The following is a 9,195-nucleotide window of genomic DNA, read 5'->3' as shown; positions in this document are numbered from 1 at the left end:
TTCCCAAGTAGTCTCCTCAGGGTGGGCCACAGGAAAGCTGCCCAGTGCCACAGACCACACCAGGGGGGAAACATGGGGAAAACACCACTGAGTGATGAGTTTCACCCCTTTAAAGGGTTCTGCTTTAATCTTGGTTAATTTCCTAACTGATGCTGTTCTCATTAGTTCCACATAATAACTAGTTTATAATTGCATTGTTGCTTACAAATACCAGACAGGTACCGTAGATTTTATTACAATTTTTTAACACAGAGTAATATAGTAAAAAGAAAAGAAAAAAAAAAAACAGAAAGAAAAATAAAAAAGTTTAAGGATCATGCAGAAAGATAAGAGAAAAAGAAATTGCATTTTCATCCTAAGAACTTTGATAGTTTCCTGATAACTACAACAGGGAATTCTGGGGTTGTATCTGTACATTTAACTTAAACTCTTGCATGCAGGTACTTCAAGATTTCAGTTTTATGCTGTATATCATCATCTAAGGTCTGTCTGGGATATTCAGAAATGTATTTCTAATTGCTTTCTTCATGCAAAAGAGATGCCATAGATTACCAACAGCAGACCTATTAATCATCAATCTAAGTGCAGCTAGTCTTTACATACAATATTTATAAGTGTTTATGTACCTCTGGCTAATGCTTACAATCAATGACTTCTTGACAAGGCATGCTAAAGACTTATCAAATGTCTAAATCTTTCCAGGAGAATTAGTCTGTAATAGACTTTTTCCAGATCATATTTGTGATAAAAAGATTTTAACAGGAAATTATTTGTGAAACGCTTACTTTCCTGGGGAACTGAAAAACTGACTGACTACGTATAACTTGTAGACCTGGGGGACTTCTCATTGCTGCCTATATGGTCTTTCAAATCATCATCAACTGCTTAATGAGCAAATATGATTTCTCTCTTGTCTTTGTAGTTTCAAAAGATAACACTAGGAAATGGGCTTTATGTGAGCTATGAGGGGTGTGTGTGTGGAATCCAATTACTATATTAGTTTAATTGTGTCTTCCCACACCCTATGAGACTAAGTAGGAGTCTATGAAATTTGCAAAGAAAGTCTATTCACATTTTACATATTTCTGGTTGTTGGAAATAAAACTATTTACATTCTAAAGAGTGTATTCATCAGCTGCTGGTCAAACAACATCTAAGCATTCACTTTTTCCTTTCACAGTGAAGCTCAAAAAATTGTTGTAATTCAGCAATGAGAACTACAGAGTCCTCTTTCATTTCCATTGATCTCTTATGTCGAGAAACAGAGCCAGTCAAATGATTTATTTCATTTATTTACTTATTTTGCAAATAAACTATGTGATTACATTCATTGCTTCCCTCCGCCACCTCCCAACCCACCCCCCTGCTTGCAAATCATTTGTGAAACAATCAAAAAACTGTGACTGTATATCTTACTTCAGACACTTCCACAAACTTATTCCAGTCTTTGAAACATTTGCACATTTTTGCTTTGAATATGTGATATATGGTCTTTTTGGTGTGGGACTGGTCACCTGAGAGATACTAGAGGACAAACACTGAATCAATCCAGAAGTCATTTTGCAATTCCCCAGCCATTTCTATAGAAGAAAATCTGGGTGGAGAATCATAAATATTTAGGAAAAAATCTCAAAATGCAGCTGTTTGGAATTCCGCATAAAATACCCTATACTTGACCTCACTTCTTTTTTATTCTTGAGTTGTTCATCTTGCCATAACTTTTAAACAGAAATATTGAGACTGTTGCCTCCCAAACCCTTGCCATTCGGCTAGACTCCCGTGTTACTGAAGCACAGGGCTCTGCACTTGTAGTCGCAGCATTGTTCCAGGCAGCATTCGGTCTCGTGTTTGCCTGTTTGTCTGCAGCTCCTGGACAGAAATATCAACAAAACAAAAACAAAAAACCACAAACAAACAAAAAAACCCAACAACAACAAAAAACCAAACACCTTAGAGCTATGAAGCTGACAATGGGCAGCTGTGGACATTTCATTAAAAAAATAAGTGAAATACTTCTGAAGTTCACCAATCCACAGCCGATACCACTGAAACACTGTATGATATGCTAAGTTTTTCAAGCCTAAGCAGAAAAGCCCCTGAGGAAGAAATATGGTGTATAAACGTGAGAGGAAATACAGCACGTTTTATTGAGGACACCATCCTACTCAGCACAGACACAAAGGCTCCTCTCAAAGGAAATGTAACCAATGTTTTTAAGCATTCTGCTCCCTCACATCCACATTTGAAGTGATTTACAAGAACTCAGTGTCCTGGTATTGAAGAACTGATGCCTGGAAAGCAGCGATATGTTTCTCCACACAAGTATGTATTTGTGTGCTCCAGGGGAATGTACATCCAAGCCCAGGCATATCTCTCCAATATCCTCAAAAGTATCACCAAGCTGTTCAGGCCAATGCGCCACAGGCTCCATAAGTTAAACAACTGAGAAAGATGCTCCATGTGCACAAATAAGCACCAGACAGACAGCTGCACTTTTAAACCCCTAATTAAACACAATATTAAGCAGATACTTGGCTTTAAACTAGTAAGCATTGAATTGAACAGTGTTACTCATCTGCTTAACGTGGCGGCTGAAGGACTTGGCACTGTCTCCCAGGGAGTCACTCGCCGTCCCACTGCTGGCCCTCCAGCTGTGCCCCAGAGCCAAGACCCCTAGCGCTGGTCCCCACGGCAAACTCCGTTTTGCAGGAAATGTAGCCTCAGCATATCATCCCCAGTGGTCATGACTGCTTCACCCTTCACGTGTTCGCATGCCAGGGACATATTTAACAACTTACTTTGTTTCCCACCTGAGTGCATGTGAACTTTGATTGGGGTTGCAGTGTGAAGTCCTTACACTTCATAAAGAGCATTTCTACATAGCCTCGCTCCCCAACAGCATTAAAGCTGTCAATAGGGCCCCTGACTGGCAACTGATACCTGTAACCCATTACAGAGCGCAGTGTGTTGCTCCTACAGTGTATACCAAGAGCTTGGCAAGACGTGTAGCACACATATGGGCATCTACTCCAGTGTTGAGCTGCCACTTTGCTTGCACACACATCAGTCACAGCTTTGCCCTTGTATGTATTTCATGTCTGTTAAAATAGCTAACCTCATGCCATAGTAAGTGTCATTTTATGCCATGTCAACTATTTTAGGACTACTTCCATTTTTCAGACCCCAAAACAAAACATCATGTGCCTAGTATTTTTAGGCATGTTGAACACTATTGATTTAGTTGATGCTTTGGAGGAAAGGGAAAGTCTAACCTCGAAAAAACTCAAAAACCAACCAAAAACTTACGCTTCCCCCTACTCTCAACCCTGTCTTAATATTTTTCCAGTAGACATCAAAATATCAAAGCAGCATTCTTTTATTCAGTGATTTTCACATTATGCTGTCTTATGAACATGTGCTTGGCTATTCTTGCTGAAGGGAGCATCAGGACTTTCCAGAAAGGCAAGTATCTTGCTCCCAGCTCCTGTAAATGCATTCCTTGTAAACCAGTTTAATTTCAGCTTCAGCATCTCCCATTGTGTTCACCAGCAAAATCTGTGCATACACAGATTGAGCTAAATGACAAGAGCCTTTTCCTTTAGGATACTCTTTTTTTAGTATGTATACATTTGTTCAGCTTTGTTGCCAAGTACCTGTCCAGTCTAATGGAATACAATTATGCCAAGAGCACTATTTTCGTAATATTTTAGAAGCAACATTTAGCACAAACTTGCTATCTTTTCCTCACATGCATTCTATTTACAATTTCGGTGGACCATTTCAATGCTTACTTCAGATTTCACCTCTAGAATTAGAGAGAATATTAATTACTAGACTATTTTTGCTTGTACGTGATCTAACATATTTCATTAAAAAATTGAATTTTCTAATGCTCCTCGAGCAATTAGAGACATTAGGTATGTGGCTTCTTCAAAGGCAATAGCTAACCTAATAGGATGGCCATAGACAATATTTTATTCAGATGACATTCTGGATTTTAGTGCAGTTAACATTGCTTAGTGAATCTTTTAAAACGTGAATCTTTTAAAATGATCCAAATAGACTATTTATCATCTCCAGCAGTCTCTAACTGGCTGTGTATGTTTCACTTAGATTTAAGTAAGGTGACTGCTTTTGGCCACTGAGCAATTTTTAACATACCCTTCAATAATACTTCTCAAAAGCTATTACCGGCCCATGTGCATATAGAAAGATTGTCATCAGATTGTCGGCAAACATCCAAATGTAAACACACTTTGAGAGAGAGAGAGATGTGCTAACATTATGTCAAGGGAGAGGTGAATGTTGGTTCAGGAAGACTGCCTTTTTTTGAGATTACTGTCCCTAAATTTTTGGGACTTGTTGGCAAAGAATACCCAGCATAAAACCCAGGCTCTTTTAATTTAGTCTGTGTGTTCTGAGGTAGTCATTGAGCTACCGGTGATGTGCTTTTTCAATTAATTTTGAAGGCAAGATAGGATTGATATGAGCCCCAAGTTTTCCAGATGCACTGTAGAGTCCTTATTAAATCAAAGATGTGATCTCATCAATCTTAAGCCTGCCGAAAAAGAGCTTGTATAGAGAGGCAAGTCACCTAACTGTGCTAGAGGGGCTGCACAGGACAGAGATTCAGCCTAATGTGCTAAGATGACCCAAAAGAGAAAAAGGTAGCGGGAGAAAATCCTGCCATTTGTGGGTTAGAGAAGAAGAAATGAGATCTTGGTTATCTATGGTTAAAAATTAGACGCCTCAAATTCTAGAAGATGCTTAAATCTATTTGGATCTTTACAATATTGCATGAAACACTACAGTGTGAAACAAAGTACAAGTGCCTAAAGAATGATTTAATGTGAAGTGGTACATTCCCAGATATATGTGAGGCATACTTGATGATACTCAGAGATCTTTCTGTTTCATTTGGCAGTACTGCATTAGGTACCCACCAAAGATGTGTCTTCAAATAATAGCTTTTAAAAGAGTTTCAATCACAAGCATTTTTCTAAAACCCCAGACTTCTTGAACTGCTTGGTTTGGGAGGCAAAGCTTCTGTGATTCAGTTTGTCTACTGTGCTGAAGCATACAACTGAACATACTGAGCTCTCCAAAGCCAGTTCCCTGTATTTCCTCTACCCCCTAGCCATAACATCACGGCCAGAATCTTTTCCTCAAAGATGCCAGAAGGTAAGTGCAATGAGTAAACAAGGACTTTGCACCCTGAGCGACCAAAATTCATGACCATATGATTTCTTCCTTAGAGAGCTGCAAGTCAAAATGGCAGCACAGCTAGATGAACTGTGACACCAGCTGCTCCCCAACATTGCTCCAGAGGTTAGCCCCACACCCCTGCTTCTGCCGAAACATGATACCAGTCTATGACTCTTATTCTCAGCTGATATCAATCAGTACAGTGGCACCAGGTTATACAGCAGAAAATTTGCAACTTCCACTCTTGGGGTGTTATAAACATTGAGTGTCAAACTCAGGGTCTTCTGCACCAAAAAACCTGTATCTCCACCTTGAAAGTTCAGAATAATCTTCTTGTAGCTGTAACTAGATGATACACTCTTCCTGCCAGTGAATCAGTTGCTGAAGGAAGACTTTGTTACATGTACAAGGCACTGCATTTACATTGTGACCCATTTTAAAGATGGCTGAGGGGGAGTAACAAGTCAGTCAGAAATCCTAATACTTTGGCAGAGTTCATTTCAGACTCCTAACAGGAAGAAAAATAATAGTCTAGATTTAAATATAGTAACTTATTGTTATGTTTTATTAATGATAATCATTTAATTAGCAATTCTTTGCCTCTACTCTCTAGTTCTTCTCCTGAAATGTTCTGGCTATACTGCATAGTTCAAAGATCACGCATACCCTCCAGAGTAAAGCAGAATGGGCACTGGCCTTTCTGCTCAAAGTGAGGCTGGTGATAGTTTTTAGTTCCTCTCAGGAAAGCAGCTTTGAAGCTACTTTCTTAATATTTCTCTTTGCTGCATTTGAGTTCACCTCGCAGAGGTCTCTGGGCTGCAAACTGAATTCCCTTCAGATGAAGCCAAACCAAAAGATGCATCCTTGAGGTGCACCTGGAATGGTCTAGCTATGAACGCACATTGGGTCAACAGGTAGCCTGGAGGTGGTCTATGGTTAAGGCTGCCAACAGGCATGGAGTGCGGACCTTGAGCACCCAGGAGCAGCTGCCTGATGCCACAGATCTGCTCCTGTTGCACCATGCTGCCCTCTGATGCAGACATATCTTCAGGTGTCCTTTTTCCATACTTGGAATATAGAGGGGAATTTGATCATCAGGGGGCAACTGATTCTATGGATTAAACTGCAGATGGAAGTCATAAAATCCTGAAAAACCACCTTCAAATCCTGAGGGTTCCAGCAAGGTTTTGTATCACAGCTGTCCCTGATGGAGAGAGAACCACAGCAGTGAGCCCTGCGGCTTCATCAGGGAACAGCGTTACCCGCTGTGTGCATCCCCCTTCCCTTCCGCTGACCTAGTGCTAACAGGCAAAGTACCCCTTTCCCAGATCTGTGCTTGTACAGGTATTGAGAACTAGAATTTAATTCTTCAAAGGCCTATCAGAGGTGGAGCAAAGCGAGAATTTGAAAGGGGCTGCAAAAAGACTGCAGCACCACCTGTGTTTCATGCAAGACTATAGACCACTGGGAGACTAATAAACACTTCTCTCCAGGTCATTTCTTTTTGGAGTACACACAACTATATTTGTATTCCTGTTTGCCTCACTACTACCGTAAAATCATCTTGCCCAAGAAAAGGAGAAAAAGCCCCTAGAGCAATATCATCATTATATCCCATATTATATCCCATCATTTTTTTATCATCTTCCAGGATCTTCCTCAAAGAACTACTGATTGGGAACCACAGGAGCACAGATCCATAATAGAAGTCTATATTATTCAGCGATGTTCTTAGAGATCTATTGACTAATTTCTCAAGGGGGTAGGAGGGAAAATGGGAAGCCTGTTTCCCAGGGGAAAATGGAACAAATCTATCTTACTGGCACACATACCATTTTTTGCAGTCTAATTCAACACAGACACAGAAGACAACTTGACCAATAATGAAATTAAGAATGTTGCATTCAAACCCGTCTGCCACATAAACCTGATAGGCATATGAGAGCCTCCAATTTCAAAGATAAGTCATGAGTTTTATACATACAAATCTTAATTTCATCACATCTTCTAAGGCAGATAAACTGAATTCTATATCAATCACCATGTTCTGATCTTCTAAGCCTTTCATCATTTTAACACAGCGCTGAAGTAATGGTGTCAAATACTGCAATTTACAATATAGAGAAGCTGGATAGTTTGGAGTTGGTTTTGTAAAATACTCATCTCATATATAAGTTTTGATCTTAAATTACAAGGTGCTCTGCTTACTCTATATTAAAGATGTTTGGGACATTTTGTAACTATAAAGGGGTCAAGAAAGTATCTTAATAAGTACTTTATTTAAAGACAGATACTATATGCAACCCAGAAATTCTCTTATGAATATGATTCCAGGAATCTGAAGTGCTTGGTACTTTGCAGTCTGTGTTAGTCTGGGCTCTGAATAAAGGACAAAGAGGCATTCAGTTCTAGGTCACCACTTGCAAGGCAGAGCAGGGCCACTTCATTGTGTGTTTTTTGATGGCAAAGGCAGGATGCTGTCATCAGCTGAGCTGGAAGTGTTCTTTTTTCCCAATTCTCCTTGCAAGTTTTCCATACTATGAAGCTCATGAGGTAATTGACTTTTAAAAGACAAATATTCACAACTGTTTTCTTCCGGAGAGGAGTGCGTTGTCTCTTGCCTCTGTTTTCTCAGCACATTAGGCTGCCAATGAAGCCTGGATGGGCCTGAGCGACTGCTGCAAGCTCCTATCTAGTCAGAAGCACACAACTCAGCAGGACATCCCACTGAAAGCCATCTTCTTCCTGGAAAAGCAGATGTTGTCTTGTTCCATGTTAGAGCGGCATAATGTCCCTTACCAGCTTGCTCAATTTAGTACATTTACATTCCTCTACTTGTTACCACTGGGAATGTCTTAGCTGTTATTTAATGTTTTGGGCTATTTAAATTGGATCCAAAATGTATTTATCTACGTCTATTAGAATTCTCGTTCTGTTTTTACACTTATTCAGAGTTACAGCTTCAAAGATACTCTTTTCCCTCCTTGTTTAGTTCAGTTTGTTTTTCTTTTTCCTTAAAGGCTCCATCTCCTCCTAAGACAAAATACTTCTGACCTTTTTTCTTTTTTTTTTTTTTTAATATGTATAAACACAGGACAACAACTGTGGTCCCTAACCCTACAATCTTGCTGTCTAATTGCATCACCATGTCCAGTCTCTTTCCGTTTCCCTCCCAGCACAGCTTTGTTCAGAAATGATGCTTCTGTATGCAAAGCCAAAATTTCTGGAGGACCTTATGGTGGGCTGTCTTGTAATAGCCGTTGTGTCAGCCCTCTGCATTCATAAGCACAGATATTTTTAAAGGACAAACTGGAAAAAGCCAGTAGTGAGGTCAGACAAAAGTAAGAAACAAAATATCTTGTAATGTTGAAAAGGGCTTGCATGGTACAGTTGTATCTTTTCCTACTGGCCACATAGTGGTAGATTCCCCCTCAGGTAAAAACAAATTGAAAGGAAATGGAAAATAACCTATAATTTCTCTGTACTCGCAAACACTCCACACTACCCAAAACACACAAAGGTAATGGAGTTTATAAGGTGAGGGACTTACCACCAGTGAGGTTTTATAAGAAGTTAATGAGGATTTCAAATAAATAACTGCCTTTATACACACCCTCAACCAAAGTCACCCAAAAATATTTAGTTTGAATAAACACACTTCTAGCCTTTCTTATGTATGCACATACGCACGTATATATATATTTATATACACGTATTTATATATTTATATACACGTATTTATTTTTCTTCTTAGTGAGAGGCATAGCCCATGAAGGCTGAAAAGCTGGATAAGGAGTAGACCTGGTCTCCAGTCAGAGCCAAATACATAATCTTAGCCGGGAACAAGTCAAGAAAGACATGTTGGTAGGGGACTGTGCAATATGCAGAGGTTCCCACTAGAAAAGGAATGACTCCACCAGAAGATGACTGTGGACCCTTTTGAGAGACAGCCTTTTCCCACTCATGAGTCTGCTTACAGCACCAAATCCC

The sequence above is a fragment of the Caloenas nicobarica genome, chromosome 1 (assembly GCF_036013445.1).
Source record: "Caloenas nicobarica isolate bCalNic1 chromosome 1, bCalNic1.hap1, whole genome shotgun sequence".
Classification (NCBI taxonomy): domain Eukaryota; kingdom Metazoa; phylum Chordata; class Aves; order Columbiformes; family Columbidae; genus Caloenas; species Caloenas nicobarica.
Note: the sequence above shows the minus strand (reverse complement) of the source record.